This window comes from Drosophila virilis, chromosome 2 (assembly GCF_030788295.1).
Source record: "Drosophila virilis strain 15010-1051.87 chromosome 2, Dvir_AGI_RSII-ME, whole genome shotgun sequence".
Lineage (NCBI taxonomy): Eukaryota > Metazoa > Arthropoda > Insecta > Diptera > Drosophilidae > Drosophila > Drosophila virilis.
This window is the reverse complement of record NC_091544.1, coordinates 17,607,846-17,632,866: the sequence shown is the minus strand read 5'-3', so window position 1 is coordinate 17,632,866 and position 25,021 is coordinate 17,607,846. Positions and strand designations below refer to the sequence as shown.

Below are 25,021 nucleotides of genomic sequence, written 5' to 3'. Positions count from 1 at the left end.
TCGTTTTGGAACGTCATATCTCCACGCGAACTTATGTCGTTTTGGAACGTCATATCTCCACGCGGAGTTATGTCGTTTTAGAACGTCATATCACCGCGCGGAGTTATGTCGTTTTGGAACGTCATATCTCCACGCGAAGTTATGTCGTTTTGGAACGTCATATCTCCGCCCGGAGTTATGTCGTTTTGGAACGTCATATCTCCACGCGGAGCTATGTCGTTTTGGAACGTCATATCTCCGCCCGAAGCTATGTCGTTTTGGAACGTCATATCTCCACGCGGACTTATGTCGTTTTGGAACGTCATATCTCCACGCGGAGCTATGTCGATTTGGAACGTCATATCTCCGCCCGGAGTTATGTCGTTTTGGAACGACATTTCGATTTTCGCACCGACCTCGATCGCGCGGAGCTATGTCGTTTTGGAACGTCATATCTCCGCGCGGAGTTATGTCGTTTTAGAACGTCATATCTCCACGCGGAGTTATGTCGTTTTGGAACGTCATATCTCCGCCCGGAGCTATGTCGTTTTGAAACGTCATATCTCCACGCGGACTTATGTCGTTTTGGCACGTCATATCTCCACGCGGAGCTATGTCGTTTTGGAACGTCATATCTCCACGCGAAGTTATGTCGTTTTGGAACGTCATATCTCCGACCGGAGTTATGTCGTTTTGGAACGTCATATCTCCACGCGGAGTTATGTCGTTTTGGAACGTCATATCTCCGCCCGGAGCTATGTCGTTTTGGAACGTCATATCTCCACGCGGACTTATGTCGTTTTGGCACGTCATATCTCCACGCGGAGCTATGTCGTTTTGGAACGTCATATTTCCACGCGGAGTTATGTCGTTTTGGAACGTCATATCTCCACGCGGAGTTATGTCGTACGGAATGTCATATCTCCGCCCGGAGTTATGTCGCTCCAAAACGACATTTCGATTTTCGCACCGACCTCGAACGCGCGGAGTTATGTCGTTTTGGAACGTCATATCACCGCTCGGAGTTATGTCGTTTTGGAACGTCATATCTCCACGCGAAGTTATGTCGTTTTGGAACGTTATATCTCCGCCCGGAGTTATGTCGTTTTGGAACGTCATATCTCCACGCGGAGTTATGTCGCTTTGGAACGTCATATCTCCACGCGGAGTTATGTCGTTTTGGAACGTCATATCTCCACGCGGAGTTATGTCGTTTGGTACGTCATATCTCCACGCGGAGTTATGTCGTTTGGAACGTCATATCTCCGCCCGGAGTTATGTCGTTTGGAACGTCATATCTCCGCCCGGAGTTATGTCGCTCCAAAACGACATTTCGATTTTCGCACCGACCTCGATCGCGCGGAGTTATGTCGTTTTGGAACGTCATATCTCCGCGCGGAGTTATGTCGTTTTAGAACGTCATATCACCGCGCGGAGTTATGTCGTTTTGGAACGTCATATCTCCACGCGAAGTTATGTCGTTTTGGAACGTCATATCTCCACGCGGAGTTATGTCGTTTGGAACGTCATATCTCCACGCTGAGTTATGTCGTTTGGAACGTCATATCTACGCCCGGAGTTATGTCGCTCCAAAACGTCATTTCGATCTTCGCACCGACCTCGATCGCGCGGAGTTATGTCGTTGGAACGTCATATCTCCACGCGGAGTTATGTCGTTTTGGAACGTCATATCTCCGCCCGGAGTTATGTCGTTTGGGAACGTCATATCTCCACGCGGAGTTATGTCGTTTTGGAACGTCATATCTCCACGCGGAGTTATGTCGTTTTGGAACGTCATATCTCCACGCGGAGTTATGTCGTTTGGAACGTCATATCTCCACGCTGAGTTATGTCGTTTGGAACGTCATATCTACGCCCGGAGTTATGTCGCTCCAAAACGTCATTTCGATCTTCGCACCGACCTCGATCGCGCGGAGTTATGTCGTTTTGGAACGTCATATCTCCACGCGGAGTTATGTCGTTTTAGAACGTCATATCACCGGGCGGAGTTATGTCGTTTTGGAACTTCATATCTCCACGCGAAGTTATGTCGTTTTGGAACGTCATATCTCCGCCCGGAGTTATGTCGTTTTGGAACGTCATATCTCCACGCGGAGTTATGTCGTTTTGGAACGTCATATCTCCGCCCGGAGTGATGTCGTTTTGGAACGTCATATCTCCACGCGGAGCTATGTCGTTTTGGAACGTCATATCTCCGCGCGGAGTTATGTCGTTTTGGAACGTCATATCTCCACGCGGAGTTATGTCGTTTTGGAACGTCATATCTCCACGCGGAGTTATGTCGTTTTGGAACGTCATATCTCCACGCGGAGTTATGTCGTTTTGGAACGTCATATCTCCACGCGGAGTTATGTCGATTTGGAACGTCATATCTTCACGCGGAGTTATGTCGTTTTGGAACGTCATATCTCCGCCCGGAGTTATGTCGTTTTGGAACGTCATATCTCCGCCCGGAGTTATGTCGTTTTGGAACGTCATATCTCCGCCCGGAGTTACGTCGTTTTGGAACGTCATATCTCCACGCGGACTTATGTCGTTTTGGAACGTCATATCTCCACGCGGAGTTATGTTGTTTTGGAAAGTCATATTTCCACGCGGAGTTATGTCGTTTTGGAACGTCATATCTCCGCGCGGAGTTATGTCGTTTTAGAACGTCATATCACCGCCCGGAGTTATGTCGTTTTGGAACGTCATATCTCCACGCGGAGTTATGTCGTTTTGGAACGTCATATCTCCGCCCCGAGTTATGTCGTTTTGGAGCGTCATATCTCCACGCGGAGTTATGTTGTTTTGGAACGTCATATCTCCGCCTGGAGGTATGTCGTTTTCGAACGTCATATCTCCACGCGGAGTTATGTCGTTTTGGAACGTCATATCTCCACGCGGAGTTATGTCGTTTTGGAACGTCATATCTCCACGCGGAGTTATGTCGTTTTGGAACGTCATATCTCCACGCGGAGTTATGTCGTTTTGGAACGTCATATCTCCGCCCGGAGTTATGTCGTATGGAACGTCATATCTCCGCGCGGAGTTATGTCGTTTTGGAACGTCATATCTCCGCGCGGAGCTATGTCGTTTTGGAACGTCATATCTCCGCGCGGAGTTATGTCGTTTTGGAACGTCATATCTCCACGCGGAGTTATGTAGCTTTAGAACGTCATATTTCCACGCGGAGCTATGTCGTTTTGGAATGTCATATCTCCACGCGGAGTTATGTCGTTTTGGAACGTCATATCTCCACGCGGAGTTATGTCGTTTTGGAACGTCATATCTCCGCCCGGAGTTATGTTGCTTTGGGACGTCATATCTCCTCGCGGAGTTATGTCGTTTTGGAACGTCATATCTCCACGCGGAGTTATGTCGTTTTGGAACGTCATATCTCCACGCGGAGTTATGTCGTTTTGGAACGTCACATCTCCACGCGGAGTTATGTCGTTTTGGAACGTCATATCTCCGCCCGGAGCTATGTCGTTTTGGAACGTCATATCTCCACGCGGAGCTATGTCGTTTTGAAGCGTCATATTTCCACGCGGAGTTATGTCGTTTTGGAACGTCATATCTCCGCCCGGAGTTATGTCGTTTTGGAACGTCATATCTCCGCCCGGAGTTATGTCGTTTTGGAACGTCATATCTCCGCCCGGAGTTACGTCGTTTTGGAACGTCATATCTCCACGCGGACTTATGTCGTTTTGGAACGTCATATCTCCACGCGGAGTTATGTTGTTTTGGAAAGTCATATTTCCACGCGGAGTTATGTCGTTTTGGAACGTCATATCTCCGCGCGGAGTTATGTCGTTTTAGAACGTCATATCACCGCCCGGAGTTATGTCGTTTTGGAACGTCATATCTCCACGCGGAGTTATGTCGTTTTGGAACGTCATATCTCCGCCCCGAGTTATGTCGTTTTGGAGCGTCATATCTCCACGCGGAGTTATGTTGTTTTGGAACGTCATATCTCCGCCTGGAGGTATGTCGTTTTCGAACGTCATATCTCCACGCGGAGTTATGTCGTTTTGGAACGTCATATCTCCACGCGGAGTTATGTCGTTTTGGAACGTCATATCTCCACGCGGAGTTATGTCGTTTTGGAACGTCATATCTCCACGCGGAGTTATGTCGTTTTGGAACGTCATATATCCGCCCGGAGTTATGTCGTTTTGGAACGTCATATCTCCGCGCGGAGTTATGTCGTTTTGGAACGTCATATCTCCGCGCGGAGCTATGTCGTTTTGGAACGTCATATCTCCGCGCGGAGTTATGTCGTTTTGGAACGTCATATCTCCACGCGGAGTTATGTAGCTTTAGAACGTCATATTTCCACGCGGAGCTATGTCGTTTTGGAATGTCATATCTCCACGCGGAGTTATGTCGTTTTGGAACGTCATATCTCCACGCGGAGTTATGTCGTTTTGGAACGTCATATCTCCGCCCGGAGTTATGTTGCTTTGGGACGTCATATCTCCACGCGGAGTTATGTCGTTTTGGAACGTCATATCTCCACGCGGAGTTATGTCGTTTTGGAACGTCATATCTCCACGCGGAGTTATGTCGTTTTGGAACGTCATATCTCCACGCGGAGTTATGTCGTTTTGGAACGTCATATCTCCGCCCGGAGCTATGTCGTTTTGGAACGTCATATCTCCACGCGGAGCTATGTCGTTTTGAAACGTCATATTTCCACGCGGAGTTATGTCGTTTTGGAACGTCATATCTCCGCCCGGAGTTATGTCGTTCCAAAACGACATTTCGATTTTCGCACCGACCTCGATCGCGCGGAGTTATGTCGTTTCGGAAAGTCATATCTCCACGCGGAGTTATGTCGTTTGGAACGTCATATCTCCACGCGGAGTTGTGTCGTTTTGGAACGTCATATCTTCACGCGGAGTTATGTCGTTTTGGAACGTCATATCTCCGCGCGGAGTTATATCGTTTTGGAACGTCATATCTCCGCGCGGAGTTATGTCGTTTTGGAACGTCATATCTCCGCGCGGAGTTATGTCGTTTTGGAACGTCATATCTCCGCGCGGAGTTATGTCGTTTTGGAATGTCATATCTCCGCCCGGAGTTATGTCGTTTTAGAACGTCATATCACAGCGCGGTGTTATGTCGTTTTGGAACGTCGTATCTCCGCGCGGAGTTATGTCGTTTTAGAACGTCATATCTCCGCGCGGAGCTATGTCGTTTTAGAACGTCATATCACCACGCGGAGCTATGTCGTTTTGGAACGTCATATCTCCGCGCGGAGCTATGTCGTTTGACGTTCCAAAACGACATTTCGATTTTCGCATCGACCTCGATTTTGAAAAACGAAAATTACGTCCTCTTTGGCGAAGACCTTCTCTAATTTCTTCAAGGATTCTGCCAGCCGCATATATGGTAGGTACGCCCGCCCAAAGGACGGACGACAACGGCTTTTGCATCAGCGACAACAACACAAAAAGTCCTTGGCCAATGACAGCCACAGCAGTAGCAGCCAGAAGCCAGGACCCAGGACTTGGGCCAGGCTCAGGCGCAGGCTGAGACAGGAAAATGTTTTTTCACGATAAAAATGATGGATGACATCATAAATAACGTTGGAGTGCGCCCAAACAGAGGGTTTCCAGTGGTTGTTTATTTCGATATAAATGAAATTCTGTTTTTTTCGCTTTTTCTGCTGCTTATTTTCGGCGGCTAGTGAACAAATAAAAACTTTCTGTGGGCCCCCAAATAATTTGGCAAGAAAAGCACACACACACACCCCCACACATACAGCCCCAACCACGCAATGCAAATGCCGAACTTTCAATGCTCTAACCCAACACGCTGCTTATCCAAACCTTCTGCACATAATCAATGGCCATTAATTTGGGGGCGGCGCCCCGCTATTGGGCGGCATTTGTAATCACAGTTCCAGTTCCACATTGTATGTGGTAGATGTTTCCCGTCATAAATATCGAAAATTATTATTAATGTACCGTGCTGCTTCTGAGGCAGCCAGTCAGTAAGTCGACACATTGTTGACTGAGCTTTTGTAAATCGACCACACGATGGGATTAAAATGGAAAATGTGCAACAATTATCAGTTCATAGAAATTTTACTACCCTTAAATTATATCTTAAACTATGTAATAATCTAATTTATAAAAAAATTGCTTTCTAAATATAATCATATTAAAAGACATAAGTATTAAATTGCTTAAAATAAAAAATTGAGCCTTTTTTTTTTTTAAATTATTGTTGTTTGCCTGCAGACCTTTCTAATTCGTACTTAAAGTTTTAGCTAGTTCGAGGTCTGGATTAAATGATAAGTGCACTAACTTTGCTTTATTTTTAAGTCAGCTTGACAATACCTTGTTGCGATTCCAACTACCAAAGAAATATAACAACTTGCATTTAATTTCCAAATCCACGGATTTGTGACTTTCAGAAAGTATTTTCTACTTATATAATAGTTGTTTTTGCTCTTTCGCAAAACAAATAATACATTTTGCAACGTTATTTCTTTCCGTTTAGAAAATATTTGTAAGTTTTTAGAAAAATTACGAGATGTATTTCGAAATGTTATTCTCTAAAAGTTGATTTTTTTCTGTGTACAGACCGTGGCCTAGTCGGTCATTAACTTTAAAATTAATGAATAATATGGGATATAGGTTAAATCTATAAACGCAAATCGGCTTCAAACATATCACATTCAAATACGTATACTCAGTGGTAAGTTCCCTGAATGACTCAGTCACTTAGAATTTTGCTTTTAAAACACTACCTTTGTAAGAAAAGAGCATTTTATTTAGCCGGCTGCGTTTTTTCGATTTAATGTGGCATCAATTTTGTTGCAACTAATTGAATTTACCCCCACTGTGCAGCTCATTTTAAGGGACAAACTTGAACCGGCGCACACGGACGTAAATTGAGTGAAAGTAAAATCCTTGCCAAGACGTTGTGTGTATGTGTTCTTATGGGTGAGTGTGTGTGTGTTGGTGCGCTTTAATGATATCCTTATAGCTTGCCAAATTTATGGCAAAGCCGCATAAATTTAGCCGCTTTTTTTTCACGCTTTCACTACAAGGCGAACCTTATCGTATATTTATTTTAATGGATTTTTTATCTGCTGCCGCTGCTGCTGCCGCTGCTGCTGCCGTCTCTGCTCCTGATGACGTTGCCTTCATCTTTGGTAGCAGCGAGCACATCAACGACAGGACACTAGCTTGGACGCTGGCGAGAGACGGGACGGAAAAACTGCCACTGGCCAAATAGCTGGATACATTTCTCATTTAGTTCAACTGTAACTGGGTGCAGGGAAATGGGATTTAATAAGCCAACATTTATTTTAGACATTATTGATGGCGGTTTATTTATCGCGCCTATGCCCGCCCCCCTTCACAGTTTGCGTAGTGGCTCCATTAATGCGACACACTCTGTGTGTAGAAGTGCCCCCTTTGCCAGCCAGCGCTCCTTATGCGGCAAAACTCAAAAGGATTAAGTTGCGTACACTAATGCACACACACACACGCACACACTCACTCATACACACGCACACACACAGCGAGACAAAGGCGCAGCCAAAAAAAAAACACAACCGCCGTACAATGCAAAAGCCATGCTCTGTGCTCGCCCGCCGGTTGCGTTCCTGCCCTTGTCTTCGCCTTGCCCCATGTTGTCCGACGATTATTCAAAATGCAAGTCACAATCGTGTGTGTGAGTGTGTGTGTGTGAAAATCCTCGCAGCCATGTTGGCGTCAGAGTCACAGGCTCCTCTATTGCCCCCCTCTTCACGGCTTAGCTACATTCGGCTTGCTCTGGCTCCGGTACCTCGCCGGCCGCTGCTGCTGCTGCTCCCGCTGTTGCTTTAGGATTTGCTGCTGCCGCCGCGGCTGCTGCAATTGCCGCATGTAAATTCTTAAAGTAGTACTTAGCGCTATTATTTATTATATTCCAACAGTTTCAACACCTCTCAACAAGTAACGAGTCGAAGTTGAAGGGGTTGCGGGGCTTTGGGCGCCGAGGGTGCAGGGGTGCGACTAGCTGCTGCACTTTGCTATTGTTGCGCTCTGTTCGCATTGTTGTTAGTAAAACTTGTAGTTGTTGTTGTTTTTGTTGTTGTTATTGTTGTAGTTGCAGTTGTTGCTCCTACTGCAGCAGTCCTCGGTGATGTTGTGCAGAAATTTATGAATATTGCATGGTAATAAAGCGAAGGATTTCATTACGACTGCGTATGCAACTGGCTGTGTGTGTGTGTGTGGATGAGTGTGTGTGTGTGTGGGTAGCTATGAGTGTTTCACTTTTTCGAGTGTTTGTTTGATTTGAATGACTTTAAAATATATTAATTTAGTCAAATGAATACTCAACTAATACGCATGAGTATTAAATAAATACGATTTTTTTCATAAACTTTTGCTCTGTGATGAGGATATTCATTTAAATATTTATTTATTTATGGCTTGAAGCAAAGAATTTGATACATTTTAATACACAATTCTCTAAGCTGAAAGCATAAAAATAGTGTCACTAATATTATTAGAACCCACAGCTATAGAGGAACGCGGTAGAGGGAAAGAAACTATGTTTAAGCAAAAATTACAAATATTATTTTACTTTATTGTTAATTTATAAATATTTAATTATTTTACTTTTAATTTATATGAATATTTAATAAGCTGACTATATATCTCATTTCTGATATAGCTTTAAATATATTTGTATAATTTTATACTTATATGTTTAACGATACCATGGTACATTACATGAAAGTTATTTACACTTAGTTTTACAATTTTATTTAATTATGGATAATGTGTTTTCTTAACCTGACGCATTAGTTTCCAGTGATGTTTAGTTTAACAATTTGCCTTAAAATATAAATCTGTCGAAGTGAGAATTGAAATTGCGTAGTACAAATACTTATAATATGTAATAATAATCAGGCATTTTTTCTATCTCTTTTTGAGATTATCTTGTAATCCCAATTTTTATTACACAAACTCATTTTCATTTTTATCACAACTAAACAATTTTATTTTATTAATTCCAGTTTTTTGTTTTATGAAAATGTATTCAAATGGCTAACGCATAGGCCTCAACATAGGTCTAATTTAAAAATTGTAATTGTGGAAAATTCACAGCCCACAGTCCAATAATAACAAATCCCAAAGACAACGGGCCGCTCAGTGGCCACATCGACGACACATCGACTGTGAAAACCACGAAAAGATTTATGCGTCGCATAATTCAGAAAGGGATCGTTGATGTAGAAAGATGAGGCAGGAACTCGGAGCACGAACAAGGAGGAATGTAAGTGGGGCTGGGGCGCAACGGGCGCGACACTTACAACTGCCATAATCATTTCAACAAGAATTATTTAAATAATTATTAAAAGAGCAGCCGCGACAATTACATGGAACTGGGAGCGGGACTCGAATCCTGTTCGTCCGACAGCAGGCTGCCAATTGTGCACTGCCGCTCGTCCTCGCCGAGCGCCGCATCCTGTCAGCTGCGTCTGGCTGACTTTTGATGGCGAGCATTGCAGTCAGGGGTTTTTTGTATTTGTGTGGTCGTGTGGTTAAAAATTAATACGCGGAAGGATATGGCAGGCAATTCGTTTGCTGCGCATTTTACCAGCCAACGCCTCGCACACAAAAAATCAAACTCCAGACGAGAGTCCGGACCGCATATTCATGAAAAATTTACATTTGAATAGACGACGACAGAATGAATGTTGGCTGCCGGGTGGTTCCAATGGTGCCAGTGGTGCGGCTGGTGCAGCGTTTCTGCGGTTCGCGGCCGGCAGGAAACTGCGCCAACAATGGCCGCTGGATGTGCGGCTGCCTGAGCATTTATATGGCGTATTGTTTTAATTTTTAGCATTACGAGTGTATAAAATATATTGCGAATGCATTCAAATGCAGTTCACAAGTGCCACAACTTATATACGCCATTCAGCTTAAAGATTCAAAGTGCAGGATTCGCACAGCAGCCCAAAATCGAAATGCATCGTGGAGAGTTTGCAGTTTTCGTGTCACGTTTCGGTACGGATTCGCAGTCACAGCTTGTGGCTGGCGCGTGTTTAGGCCATGTCCCGGCTGCTTTCATCTACCCCCTACCAGCCGCCTGCTACCCCTGGTCAACGCTAATGGTGCTCGCGCGCATTTTGGCTACTTGCATTGGAGCATTTTGTCTTCCAAATTAATTTGGTGTCCAGCGCGTTCCGTGCGCTCCTTTGTGTTTGCTGACAGAGACAGTGAACGGAGGCCAGTAGTAGCAGCAGCAGCACCAGGACATGATTATGTTGGGCATTGCTGCCAGCAGGCGAGCCCTAACCAGAACCTAACCCAGACCCCTAGCCAGAGCCCGAGCTGCGTGTTCTATTCTGTTCTGGTTCAGTGTTTATGTCCGCATTGCGCTGCTTCGTTTCAATTAAACAGAGATCCAGCATCAGAATGTGAATGGGTCCTGGAATGGGGTTAGTGATGTCGCCGCTGCACTTAATGCATAAATTCTCTGCTGGACATCGGACAAGATAAATTTGATTTTAATTTTTTTTTCTTTTAGCAATATCTGCGATTTCCATGTCCGCGTGCTTAATCGATGTACACAAGCTTGTTGTTTGCAGCAGAGCTCTGTTAATTGCGGGGAAACCCATTATTATTATTTATATAATCTGTTCTATATAGTCAAAGCAGAGACGTTTCGTTCTTAAAGTTTTCTATTTTGCTTTGCGCTGCATTCTTAAACGTTTTACTGCCGTCGCTATTGAATTAAATGCTTATCAAATGTAGCATATAGCTGTAAAGGCCGTTCAAAAAAATCGTCCATGACTGATATATAAATTTTTTAAAAAATTGTGATGGAAAAACGATATTCTAATGCATCGGAATATTTAACATAGCAACATCGATTTTTCTTAAAAGTTTTGCAATGTTAGGGCAAAAATTCATATGCCTAGAAGCACAATATGTCCGCAGTACCGATATCGGGAATGAAATCGGCCAAGAGTTTAAAAATAAGGCCAACGACTCCTTATATTTTACATAGTATAATAATTTATATATATTTTTAGTAACATTTATTTGTCAAGTCCATTCGAGGATGCCTTCATTTGAGAGTTGAAAGAAGGAAGTGTGGAGTCCATTTGGCAGCTGATGCTGTCAAAACAAAAACCAACTGCTGCTGGCTTTAAATTGTTTAAACATTACGATGCATTGGGGAATTCAATGCAAGTGGCGAAAAAAGAAAATAGAAACATAAAGCAAAAGAAAGGCAGAACGTGGCTGGCAACGGCAGTGGCAACATCCAATTATTTTTCGATTAGTTTCGCTATCATTCTTCAACAACAACAAAAACAACGACAACAACAAAAGCAACAACAACAGCCATAACACAAAAAAAAACAACAATAACAACAACGTGTATTTGGCGCATCTGAAACCGAAACTGAAAACGAGCCCAAAACACAAAACTCATCCCTCAGGCCGAAAGAGTAGGTAAGGGTAGCAAATATATATATTTGTGTGTTTTCGAGTGTGCTGTGTGTGTGTGTGTGTTTGTGTGTGTAGTAGTAGTAGTAGGAGTATCAAGAGAACGGGCAAAGTCGAATATAAATAAATAAAACATACAAAATGGAAATAAATCTAACTGAAAAGCCATAAAGCATTTTCAGCATTCCCAATTTAATATGTTCGAGGGTATTTTTCTCGCACGTAGCCAAGACGAAAAACACCCACCACCAACACCACCAGCATCAGCAGCACCACTACCACCACCATCAATGGCAACCGCCAGCGACAGAGCAACGCGCAAGATGGTGCCTGCTGGAAGAGGACGAAGGACGAAACGACAGCTGGACGAGCAGACAATGGCCAAGAACGAAAGCAAGACGGTGGAGGAAAAAAGAAAAAACAAAAACAACGCATCGCATTTGGATTCGGACTCGCAGTAGCGCTTCACACTGTGCATGTAGATGAAGATGGAGAGATGCCTGCCAGAAGATGGGCAGATGCTTGAGGGACGGGGGCCCAACTAAGTGACGGTAGGGAGGGGGTGGAAGGGGAGTTTCGCGAGCGCGCTAAGTGTGATATATTTCCTAAGATTATATAAAATGTTTTATTTGTTCTTCTTGTTGCTACTTTTCCCGCCTGCTGCTGCTTTTTGGTTCTGCTTCTTACCAAGCAAATTGCGTGCGCATCACTCCAGCAGTGGTGGTGTGGGGTGGTGGAGGGAAGGAGGGCTGGGCTACAGCAAACCCATACAAAAGTGCGAAAAAAGGATATTAGGTGTATATATACATATATATATAGTAAGGGAAGAATTATCGCCCAGGCCCGTTCTCCACCCGCCTTCCCAAGCTGAGACTCTGCTTCTGAGCTGCGTCGCAACGAGCGAATGAATTATTTCTTACCCTCATCTAAATTCCAAGTCTTCTTCCAAGTCGTCTTCTTCTGACTTAAAACTTGCTGTTGTTGTTGTGTGTAGTGAAAATTGTATAAAACTCCATGACATTTAGGCATTTGCAAAACAACAACAACTAGGACAAACGCACTGACACAGTTGGCAATATGCGAATTTCTGTGAAGTAAATTTTAAGTTGATCAATTTATATATTGAAGTGTTATTATATGTATAATACTTATTTATTTGTATTGCTTATGTGCGTTATTTAATTAAAGTTATATTTCTATGTTAAATAAACTTTATTAATATATAAATTTATATTTATATTTATTCTTACCGACGTTTTTCACAAGTTGAAAAATTCTATAATAGCTAGACAGTACATAATTTTTAGCAGATTTAACAAATTATTTTTTTAAGTTTTGGTCGGGGGTATTTTTTTCAAGTTGAAATGCTGAATTCATGCCATTGTAATTTAGCTGCCAATTGTGTTGGGCTGGGAAGTAGAAAGTAGGCTGAGTTTGCCCAGCGGATTTGGGGCTTGATATGAAATTCGGCACCAGATGTGGCCAGGTTGAGTTTTTAAGTAGCCAGCACACTTTTCTGCCCACACACACTCACTCACACTCACACACACACATACGCAGTAGAAATTAGTGAGCAATTTTTTGTTAAGTTTTAGGTATTCACTTTGAGGTGGGTTCAGATGAGAAAACGATGCTGATGATGTTGCTCTTGGCTGAGAATAACAACCATTTTTCCTACTTTATGCCAACTTAAGTGGGTGAGCGCCTCCGCTCCGCGCACGCTCACACGCTCTAAGGATTGGGTGGCGGAAAGGGAGCGGCAGCGGGTGGCGAACGGTCTGAAGATGAATGTGCCGCAGCTCTATAAATATGTATGGGATGCTATATATTAAAACCGACTCGACTCGAGTCAACTCAACTCGCACAGAGCAAAAACTAATTTCGAAAAATGCCAAAAGAAAACGCAGCAAAATGAAAATAAAAGAAAACAGAAAACGGGAAAACATACACCAACGGGCTGAGCTCGAACTCGACTGAGCTGAGCTGAGCTGAGTTCTGGTGAGAAGCAGAAGAATGGCGGTGTGGCACAAGTGGGGTGGCACAAGAAAAGGACATTTGTGCTGCCTCTGCCACTTTGGCACAGACTAGGGGAGCCATGACAGGGTCCGGGTTTTTATATATTGGGGGCTCGCTGGCAGGACCACAGCCGGGACCTGGAGCCGACACAGACTGACAGCCAAGCAATGGCAGCTGCTGCTGCTGCTCCTTCTGTCTGGTGGGCACACAGGGGTAATATAACACAACAAAATGCAATAAAGCATTTTGTGGCAACTTGAAGATGTGAGCAGCAGATGCTGATTAAAGGTGTGCGGTTGGCATGGGCGTGAGCGAAAGCTACACACATTCAGACGCACACACACACACCTTCACACATGCTACCACATAGATGAGCATGGCAAAAAGCAGTCGAAAAACTCATTTGCCGCTTGAAGCTGCTTGGCAACTGTAGGCGAGTAGAGGGCAGGGCGGTTTTCCTCATTTAAATTGCGTGTTCGTTTGCCGGTACTTCACACTTGAATACGAAAGCAGATAAAGTAATGTAGGAAACGACTGGAAGTAATTGGCTGCTGCCAGTAATGAACGCACACCCAAAACTCTGCCCCATTATTTCATAATTGCCCATCAAATAAATGGCCAGAAGATGGGCCATACAGTAGAGTCCATAGTTTTCCCTACAAAACTACTTAAAATGATCCAAATGAGCAATCAGAGTACTTCACTTGTTTGAATGTACGAACAGAGCTATATTAACAAAATGAATTGGAAATCTAATAACCTTCATTTCCGCGCAAACTCTTGCTCTTAGTTGCTCTCTTGCACTCTATCTATCTGGACAATTCACTGCTTTAATTAAAACACAATCTATTATTTTCCCTTAATATAAGTATACAAGAACTATTCATATCTATAAGCGAAAAGTACTCCTATCATCAGCATACCGAACAATTAATACTCTTGTGGACATTTTCTTTTTGGCTTTGCAGATTTCTGACCCATTTATCGACCAATTTTTCTGATAGAGCTATAATATCTGGGCGTCTTGCTGGATATATATATATATATATATATATATATATTTTGATGCGATATTGATAAGAAATTTGCTCATTAATTAAAATATAGTTAAGAGACTAAACATCCAGTTTGGTTATGATCAACGAATATAATTTTCGAACGATCGTTCCTATGGCAGCTATATAATATAATAGTACGATCCGACCGGTTCCAACATATACTTACAACTAAAATACGACCACAGCTTTATCGTCTCTGCTGTTAATGCTGATTAAGAATGCCTATATTTTATGTCGGTAATGATTTCAAATTTATTAATAAATTAACTAAAAATTTAAGATACAAATTTGTACATATCTCGAAAGGACACTATTAACAACTCAGGTAGAATTCCAATCAGATTAGTTGTATATTTTACAGAGTTACTTCTACGAGTTCCAAGTCGTTCTGCAATTATAGACTCTATTGATTTGGCATAATGTAATATTCCATATCTTATAGCTTTTTCGTCCAGTTTGAAAGTCTTGTTTGTGCAAGTTGCTCTTAAATCATTAAAATATCGTAGACTGTACTTAAAGCAGTGCATTTCCGTATGAGTAAAGGGCACATATTCAAACTCAGTTTCTGTGGATTTCTTTCCTTTTATCATATATTTTTGTGGATCTATAGAAATTTCATTGGCTATCGATAGTTCTGAATCTGAATGGAATGACACCAAAATTACATAGAGTCCTGGCTGATTGGGAGGAGTTTGCCAAACCGAATATTTAGTATACTTCGGCGCCAATGAATCACGCCAACGGCACGCCAAATTGTCGGTAACCGAACTATGGCAAACCAAATTCAGCTTAAGGTCTTTTGCGTAGTCGCAATTTCCGGTACTTCGTATGTAAGGCTTCTCAGCTAATATGGGAAGTACCACTAACCAAAGCCAGGACTGTACCAAAAATGCCAAACAGCGCGTCATAACTTTAATTAAAAAATTTGAATTTTGTATTTTTAAAATGTGTACCTATTATATTGACTATAGCTTCAAGGCTGAGAATGATACTGATTGTATGTATGGGTAACAAAACATCGTTGCACTTAATTAGATAAATAAAAATATATTTACATACTTAATCTCAATTAAACTGTCCTGAAAGCACAGCGTATTGATAAAAATGCAAGATATGAAGAAGCTTTTGGGAACTCCACCGGCAAGTGTGGAAAAGTTACGAAGAACGACAGCATAAAACTTCTCGGCCTCAAACTAATTTTCATGTCTGTGTGTGTGTGTATTAATAAATGTAGTTTTGATGTTACACACAAAGAGGAATAGAGTAATATTTATCAAGTACATAGTAGTTATTTGATTTGAGTTAATTCTCAATTTGACGTAAAAATAGTGAACAAAAAATGTTCACCTGTGAAATGGGTTGACAAAGACGGTTAAAAGGGGCTTTTTCAATTTTTGTATTTTGGAATAAGGATATTAGAATAGGAAAATGATCGCTGCCACATAGGTCATTAAAAAATTTTCATTCGGCGAAGGGTGCAAATTGGAAGGAGCAAAACGTTAAGTCGATGTGAGTGTGGGTGACTTGTCGGCATATATCATATATATAATAAATTTTGCTTGCTAGATCGACTTGGCTATCGGTGCTGATCAGGAATATATATATACTTTATTGGGTCGGAGATACGGCAGTCGGCCTGCTAACATACATACATTTTAACAAATATATAATACCACTTTTACCCATTTTTAATGGTTTCAGAGTATAAAAAGATGGGGCATACAGTGGAGTCCATAGTTTTCCTTACAAAACTACTCATTGATTAGCGAGACACTCAAAATAATACAGATGATGAATTATAGAAGGTAACTTGTCTTACTTTGCCTTACTTTGCGACTATCATAATAATCGGTTTGACTAATATTGTTAAATGTTTAGGGGTGAAATTTTCAAATTATTGGTATGGGCGAATCTCCTATTTTAATTAAAACATAAACGATCCATTATTTTCCTTCAACATACTATATGTATGCAACAACACTGCGGCGTCACGATCCTCAAATTTTTTGCCGCAAAAAATTTTTTTGGAAAGCATATAGGATACAGTGGTCCGATCCGGCCGGCTCCAACATATGTACTGCCTACACCATAAATACGGCATATCGACTCTGCGGTTGACGCTGATTAAGAATATATATATTTTATATTGTGTCGGAGATGTCGCTTATTTTGTTTTTATAGAAAATGGCAATTCCATTGAATAATTTTAAATTTATTCTTAAATGAAATACAAAATTTATATACACATTAATACATATTTTGAATGGACGGGCACTATTAACAACGCGGGTAGGAAAACAATCAGATTAATTGTATTTTTTGCCGAGGCACTATGCTTTTTACTTTTTAATCGGGCATAATGCAATATTCCATTTTTTATGGCTTCTTCATCTGGATTATATTTCTTGTTTGTGCAAGTTGCTCTTAAGTCATTAAAATATCGTAGACTAATATTAAAGCAGTGCATGTCCGAATGAGTAAACTGCACGTATTCAAATTCAGTTTCTTTCAATTTTTTTCCTTTTATCTTATATCTTTTCGGCTCAACAGTAATTATATTGACTTTAGCAAGTTCTGAAGCGTGGAATGACACCAGAATTACATATGGTCCTGGCTGATTCGAAGGAGTTTGCCAAACCGAATATTCAACACCCTGCGGCGCACGTTTATCTGCCCAACGGTAGTACAATTCTTGGGTCACCGAACTCCTGCAAACAAAATAGAGTTCAAGGTCTTTTGTGTAGTCGCATTTTCCAGTATTTCTTATGGTAACCTTCTGAGCGAATATGTGCAGTACTCCCAACCATAGCCACGACTGCACCAAAAACGCCCAACACTGTGTCATAATTTTATTCGAATATCTAGGCATTGTATTTTTAGAATTCATACCAAATATATTGACTATACCTTCAAAGCCTAAAGAGATGATGATTGTATGTTACCCATAACTGTGATTGTATGTTACCCATAAACATCGTTTCACTAATTAAGATAAATACAAATACGATTATTTTTGCTGCTTTATGTAAACTGAACACTTCTTATCAGTAGAGACTTGTGAGGTGCTGGGGAGCTGATTTAACGTAGGCGGCATAAATATGTTGACAAAACTATGAGCTATGTTTTTCATTTTTATACCCTCTATTGGAAATAAACTCGATCTGCGCGGGAACTAGGAGCACCTACATCTAAAATTTCAAGTCTGTAGCTCTTGTAGGTTCTGAGATCCTTGCGTTCATACATACGGACGGACGGACGGACGAACGGACGGACGGACAGACAGAGGGACATGGCTAGATCGACTCGGCTATTGATGCTGATCAAGAATATATATACTTTATGGGGTCGGACATGCTTCCTTCTGCCTGTTACATATATTTGGATTTCGCACAAACACAATATACCCTTATACACATTTTTAATGGGTTCAGGGTATAAAAAAAAACAGGGCACATAAACATAAATTAAACTAAATTCAACTAAATTAAACAATTACACGTCTGCGCTCTTCGACGTGGAGGCTGTGGCAGACTGCGCAAGACAACAGAATTCTGTTCTCGTTTTATTCTACGGCAATTTAAGAATAATCCGTCAGAAATTCATAACTGTTGCCACGGACCTTTCTAACTATACAAACATTAATATCAGTGAAAATAAATCAAAGACATTCAACTGAAGCTGATTCTGGCACCTTTACAACCAAATCTCTTCCTCAAATTAAAATGACAAATTAGATCAAACGCCTTGAACTTGTCAAAAAATATATTGATATATATTTAGTGGATCGGTAATGTTTTGGGATGTGTTGCTGATAATGGAATAGGAAACTTAGTTTCTATCGATGGTTCACGGATAGCTGAATAGAAATAAATATTTACGTGTTTTGACTAATTACGCTTTCCCTTCTGGGATTCAATTTGATCGGAGAGAACTTAATATACCAGGGGGATAACGCGCATTGTCATAAGACAAAATTAATTACAGAGGCTCTAGTCGTCAGTAATAAAACTAAATTAAACAGAAAAAAAAGTGGCTCCTCGATAAGTCTTGAACTCGCAACAGACCACACTACTTTCTGCAGCCTCTATTCATCAGCCACACCAATCATTGAGTGTTAATATGAAGACAAACGAGATAGGAGGGCTATCTTCGGCACGCCAAAGATCTAATACTCTTGTAGACCCAACCATTTCATAATGCTCATAGTATTTTCCTCGTATCTAAGAAGCGCAGTAAAATAGTTAATGCCGAGTTTGGTCAATACATAAAATTTGTACATAAAAAGTTTTTTAGTTAAATACCTAGTTTTCGACCGATCGTTTCTATGGCAGATATATGATATATTAATTCTATGGAAATATTTTGCAAAAATAAATAGTGAAATTTTTAAATGCTGGTTTGATTCAAAATATCTTGAATGACAAAAAGTTTTCCATACAACAACGATGCCAGATATATGATATCGTGGTCCGATATATATAGGATTTTGCATATATATGAGCATTGTTAATCTAATATATGCCGAGCTTGGTCAAGATATCGTAAAAACAATAAAATGTTTCATACAACTTAATTTTAGACCGATCATTCCTATGGCAACTATATTATATAGTGGTCCGATTTAAATAGGATTTTGCATATATGAGGAGCATAGTAAAACTAATAAATGCGGAGGGTGGGTAAGATGTCTTGATAAGCAAAAATGTTTTTAATACAACAGCTTAATTTTCGACCGATCGTTTCTGTGCCAGCTATTTGATATCGTAGTCAGATCCGGCAAGACACAAATTAATATATATTTCGAAGGGATACTATTAACAACTCGTATAGGATTACAATCAGATTAATTGTATATTTTACAGAAGCACTTCTACGAGTTCTAACTGGTTTTCTAGACTTTATGACCTCGGCATAATGTAATATTCCATATCTTATAGGCTCTTCGTCCAGTTTAAAAGACTTCTTTGTGCACGTTGCTCTCAAATCATTAAAATATCGTAGACTGTAATTAAAACAGTGCATATCCGAATAAGCAAAGGGCACATATTCAAACTTATTTGCTCCCTCTTTTTTTCCTTTTATCTTATAGCTTTTCGGCTCGACAGTTATAACATCGACATTCGCAAGTTCTGAAGGATGGAATGACACAAGAATCACATAGCGGCCTGGCTGATCGGGGCGAGATTGCCAAAACGAATATTCAACACCCTGACTTGCTTGTGGGTCACTCCAACGGAACATCAATTCTTCGCTGACAAAACTGTTGCAAACATGATGGAGTTCATAGCCTTTTGCGTAGTCGCATTTTCCAGTACTTCGCATGTAAGCCTTCTCAGCCAATATGAGCAGTACCACAGACCATAGCCAGAACTGTACCGAAAATGCCCAACAATGCGTCATAATTTAAAAAAACAAACCTTAAACCTTGTATTTTTAACATTTGTAACAAATGTATTGACTATATCTCCAAAGCTTAGAATGATACCGATTGTATATTACCCATAAGCATCATTCCCCTAAATTTTCTACAGTACATCTTTTGGTGCTTTTTTATATATAAGTGGGCAGAGTAAATTGGTTTCTTATCTTGACTTATAGCTTTGGGGCGCTAGCGGGGATAGTTATAAAAGCTACATGTCAAGTTTCATAACTCTAGCTCCTTTTATTTACCAAAATTGGATTTCAAAAGCAGGATTTCGATATCGATTATCGGAAACAAACTCGATATGCGCATGGACTAGGAGGACATTCAGCTCAAGCCTCGAGCTCTTATAAGATTCTCTTAGGTTCTGAGATCATTGCGTCCATACATATAGACAGACAGACGGACTGACAGACAGACAGACGGACATAGCTAGATCGACTGGGCTATTGAAGTTGGTCAAAAATATATATACTTTATGGGGTCGGAGATGCTTGCTTCTGTCTGTTACATACATTTGCACAAATACATTATTTGTAAAATTTGACAGAAACTAAGGTTTCGACAGATGCCAAGCTTGAAGACAGGGCCCACTCCGAAGGTGCAATAAAAAGAATGCGTTGCTGTTGTTGTTGTTTTTGCATTAGCTGGTGACCAATAGAGCTACCTTTTAAATATAGCGAAAGCGACGCAGATCGTGAGGAGAATTGTCAACACATATTGCATGAGTCGTATTTAAGCAAATTGTTGTTATTGTTGTTGTGGTGCACTCATAAGTACATGCGGTTCTTGGCAAGCAAAAGGCGTCCTCACATCCAAGCCCATTGACCATTTTGGCCGGAGCTGAGCAAACGCTTTCTATGGCCACATGGTTAATGACAGTTTCGACAGTTTCGGTTTTGATTGCTGTCACATCAGAAAATGGAGTCTCCACCACCCCACCACATGTACGGGGCATGGTAATGTGGTTGTTGACACTAATTATAACTGGAATTGCATGCGGCTGGGTGCCTGCCGGCCTGCCTGCCTGCCGTTTGTCTGTCCGGCTTCCCGCAGCCCCACTGGCTCTGGCTCTGGGCTTGCGACTGCCGCTGCCTGCATGCCTGCCTTGGACGTGCGTTTCCACCTGCAGCAACTCGGTCAGTTTTTCATTATTTTCATGCTGCATTTAGCTCACGTTTTAATTAAGTCGTCGCCGGAGTCGCCATCAACGTGCAATTCGTCGTGATCGTTGTTGTTGCCGCTGTTGTCGTTGCCTTGACTAAGGCTGGGGATGCCGGGTAGCGAGGCATGGTTACCGACACTGGTGCACTTGCATGTAAATCTGCTCATCACCGTTGATGGCATATTACAATTCAACACTCCTGTCACCTGACCACCCGTCCCCCTCAGCAGCCCCAAAAAACCCTCTTCGATGCAAGTGCAGCGAAATGAATGCGATTTGCAGTCGACGCGTCTTCGAGTTGCAGTTGCAGTTGCAGTTTTGCTGCAGCCTTTCGCCATGTTTTTCTCTTTATGGATTTTCACTGGACTTGCTGCTTGTCCGATGACACGTAATGTTCAGTTTTTGGAAAATGTGAACACGCTGTTGTTGTAGCTCTGCTGCTGCTGCGAGCCAAATTGCAAAAATGCTTTGGAATGTTTATTGTTTGTTGTTTGCGTCGCTTTTTACAAGTTATACACAACTATATATACACTTGCACTCGAGCTGGACCTACCGCACAGAAAATTCAGTGAGCTTTGATCTTCTGCCTGAATTATAAATAAAGATTTCATCATCTTCCTCATTTGCCCAGCCAGACAGCCTGATGGGCGGTACGGGCGTTCCGCGTTTCGCTGCCAATTACTGTGCACAAACCGCATAAAGAATATAAGATTATATACATACATTTATATATATTTATATACATATGTTTGGGAATACTTAGGAAGACATTTAAAATTCGCTTGTTGTTTTGAATACCTGACACGTTCTGCAATTCAAAAGCAAATATGCACTTGATTATGACAACCTTTATAATATTTTCAAAAGCAAGCGTTTGTTTTAGTAATTTTTTCCTTTCTACTTGTCATTGCTTACTTAAGAACAATAAAGAATAAGCATCACCTTGTGTGCGGAATATGAAAAGTGGATCAATAAGGAAATAATGAAATAACTGACAAGTTTAAAAAGAAAAAAAAACACAAACTAGTTAATTGTCAATATGAGCGTGCAATAATATTTAGTAATATATTGAAAAATGTACATTTTAATATACAAAAACTTATTTCTTAACAAATTCTTCCTTCCTTTAGAATTATAAGGCATAGTAGTCCGATATTGATGGACTGTATTTGGTCCGTTTATCTTTAAAAACATATGTGTTGCTTATAGAAAAATCTTACTTTCGACCCAACACTCCAATGACAGCTATATGATATAGTTATCCGATTCGGCTAGTTCCAACATATACACTGCCAGAAGGATGGACATATGTTAAGCTTATTAACGATAGCTTTTAAGCTAAGTGATTAGTTTGCATAGAAACAGGCGCGTGTACAGGTGGACAGGGCTACATCGTCTGCTATTGATGCTGATTAGGAATATACTTATATAATTTTGGGGTTGGAGATGTCTCGTTCTATGTGATTTTCCTCAAAAATAACTAACTATATTTTATATTAAGCAAATATTTAAAATTTAGATGGAATAATAATCAATGAATTTTCGCCTTTTTATATAATCAATATCATTTGCGGGCTATATAAAAATAAATTTCTTCAAGTTTTTTCTGGTTCATAGTGGGTTTCTCATTAAAGAATCCAGCCTTTTCTAGTACTTATTAGGTAGTATTCGACCTAGGATCAAATAATTGCTCCAACGGCTTGTTTGAGAATTTGTGCCCAGTTATGTTGGCTTGTTATTGCCAGAAATTGCCAATCAATGACAAGCTGCCATACAAGACATAACGAAGAGTTCTCACGAAGAAGATGATATTAGATGGTTGTATCAGCTGCAAATGCAAAATTCTCTTGAAAAAGCAAATTCCGGAATAATTGAGGGTTCATGTACCGCATGCCAAGCAGGGAAAGGTAAAATGCAAATGAAAACAAGCCAATTGCTGTAGTTGTGGAATACATTGGCCTACAGCTGGATTCGAATTCGGGGGGGTTTCAGCCTGGCACAAATCAAGGTGGCAATCAGACAAACTGCAGATTGACATCTGTCCGATTTGCATCTACCGACATCCGCGTTGGGGTAGCCACATGACTTGGCCCAATCAATAAGGCTAGCGACTCCCCGATGGGTCTTCACCGAGCGACCATAAGCGATTAAGTTTGTTGGTCTCCGGGGAGAAGAGGGCCAAGCAGCAGCTTTTCATGAACTAGCTGCCAAAGATGGGGGGTGTTTTGTTGCTGTTGCGAGTATATGTTGATATTTTTTGAAACAGCGAAACATTTTCGAAATTGACTAAAACCGATTTCCCACAGGATTTCCTACGAAACTGTGTGTACGGACGGTTGAGTGTGGGTATGCGGTGTGTGTGAAGGTTTTGCTGTCAGTCAAAGCTAAAGAAGTGGACTCATCGGCTACACTCCCAGGCCAAGACCAGCCCACAATCGTCCAAATGAAGAAAATGTGGTTTCGGTTACGGTTTTTCACTGTTTTGCTGTGCAAAGTCGAACCACCCACCCAAACCAGGCACCCACCCGATGGAACTTCAACTCACAGAAAGCCCAAAGCTTGTTCCTGATTTTTTTCTCTTATTTTTATGGAAATTCACGAAAACTTTTCGTAGGCATTTTGTTTATTTCAGTTTCTTCTGCTGGGACAGAAGGGGGCAGCAACAGCAACAAGGAAAATGGAAACAGGATAAAAGTTTTTCTTGACTCCCATTCGGTCGGCCTCTTTCATTGCGGTTCCTGCTGTCTGGCATTCGTTGGCTGTTGTTGTTGTTTATTTTATCATTATCATTGGCAATTTCTTTTAAGTGGTGCCAATCTTTTTTCACTTGTTATGCTCAAGTTTGAGGGGATTACCCAGCACTTTCTCTCTCCTCTCTATCTTTCTGTGTGCACGAATTTATTATAGCAATTTTATTCAATCGACAAATCGGAAGTGATTTTGAATTCATTATAGTGGGTGGACACTCACTCTTCCTTCGGCACTATGTTATTCCATTATCCCAAAGAACTGAATGGCGAGTAAAGGAATCAGAGTATGAATGAATGATATTTGGAATAAGAGTAATGTTGTTGTGACTTTTTTTCGCGTTCAGATGTCTGCATACACATTAAAAATTTAAGAATTAATTATGAATTTACTAGCAAAATTGTAATACTCCAAACGACTTTTCCAGTAATGTTTCGCCTTTAGCAACGAAATATTTTTGATTCCTGCTGTAGACCCCAATTCTTAAGCACCTTGTTAATATTGTTGTAAGCCTGGACGCTAGAGCTCCTTTGCTGTAATTAACTTTAGTATTATTTATAATATAATATGCATGTGTTATAGTTTATTTTAATAAGCTTACATTTCACTCGTTTTCTATCCAACCTCATTAGCTTTTCGAATTAATACCTAAACTTTTGACCATTTTATATGCTTAGACCTTAAATCACACAGAGCAGCTAAGATACGCGTCAGTCGGTCAGTTAGCCTGCTTTTGGGTCATAGGTAGAGCCCAATGGGCGCATTGACCCCATAAATTTCACTCACACACACACGCACACACCCAGTTCCATGCAGTTCGGCTAAGATGCAATGCAGCCGTGCCCAGCCGCTGGCATTGGCGGGCACTTCATGGCACTTTGGTGGTGGCATTTCCAGACACTTGCACTTTCTCCGCACGCTTAATGGACAATTAACCTTGATGCGACTGCGACGTCGACGGCGACTGCGTTCCGTTCCTGACCTTGCACCACAAATGCGAGCCGGCGCAGCAAGGCCGCGTGCTGCTGCCTGCTCCCGGCGCAATTGCAACAATTATTTCATTTTATAGCTGCCAAACTGCCATTTGGTCCTTATGCATTATTGCACACACACGCTTTGGGTAATTAGTGTGCACCACCACCACCTGATTAACCTAATGCCC

At 41.3% G+C, this 25,021-nt stretch overlaps 1 long non-coding RNA gene across 1 annotated transcript; it reads right to left on the bottom strand.

The window, feature by feature from the left end:
• Positions 1 to 14,758: 14,758 nt before the first annotated feature.
• Positions 14,759 to 15,766, bottom strand: LOC116651305 (uncharacterized). Its single transcript, XR_004304318.2, has 3 exons — positions 15,584 to 15,766; positions 15,226 to 15,515; positions 14,759 to 15,164 (listed from the first exon to the last, which is right to left on the bottom strand). It is a non-coding gene; the product is annotated as an uncharacterized lncRNA (long non-coding RNA).
• Positions 15,767 to 25,021: the final 9,255 nt, after the last annotated feature.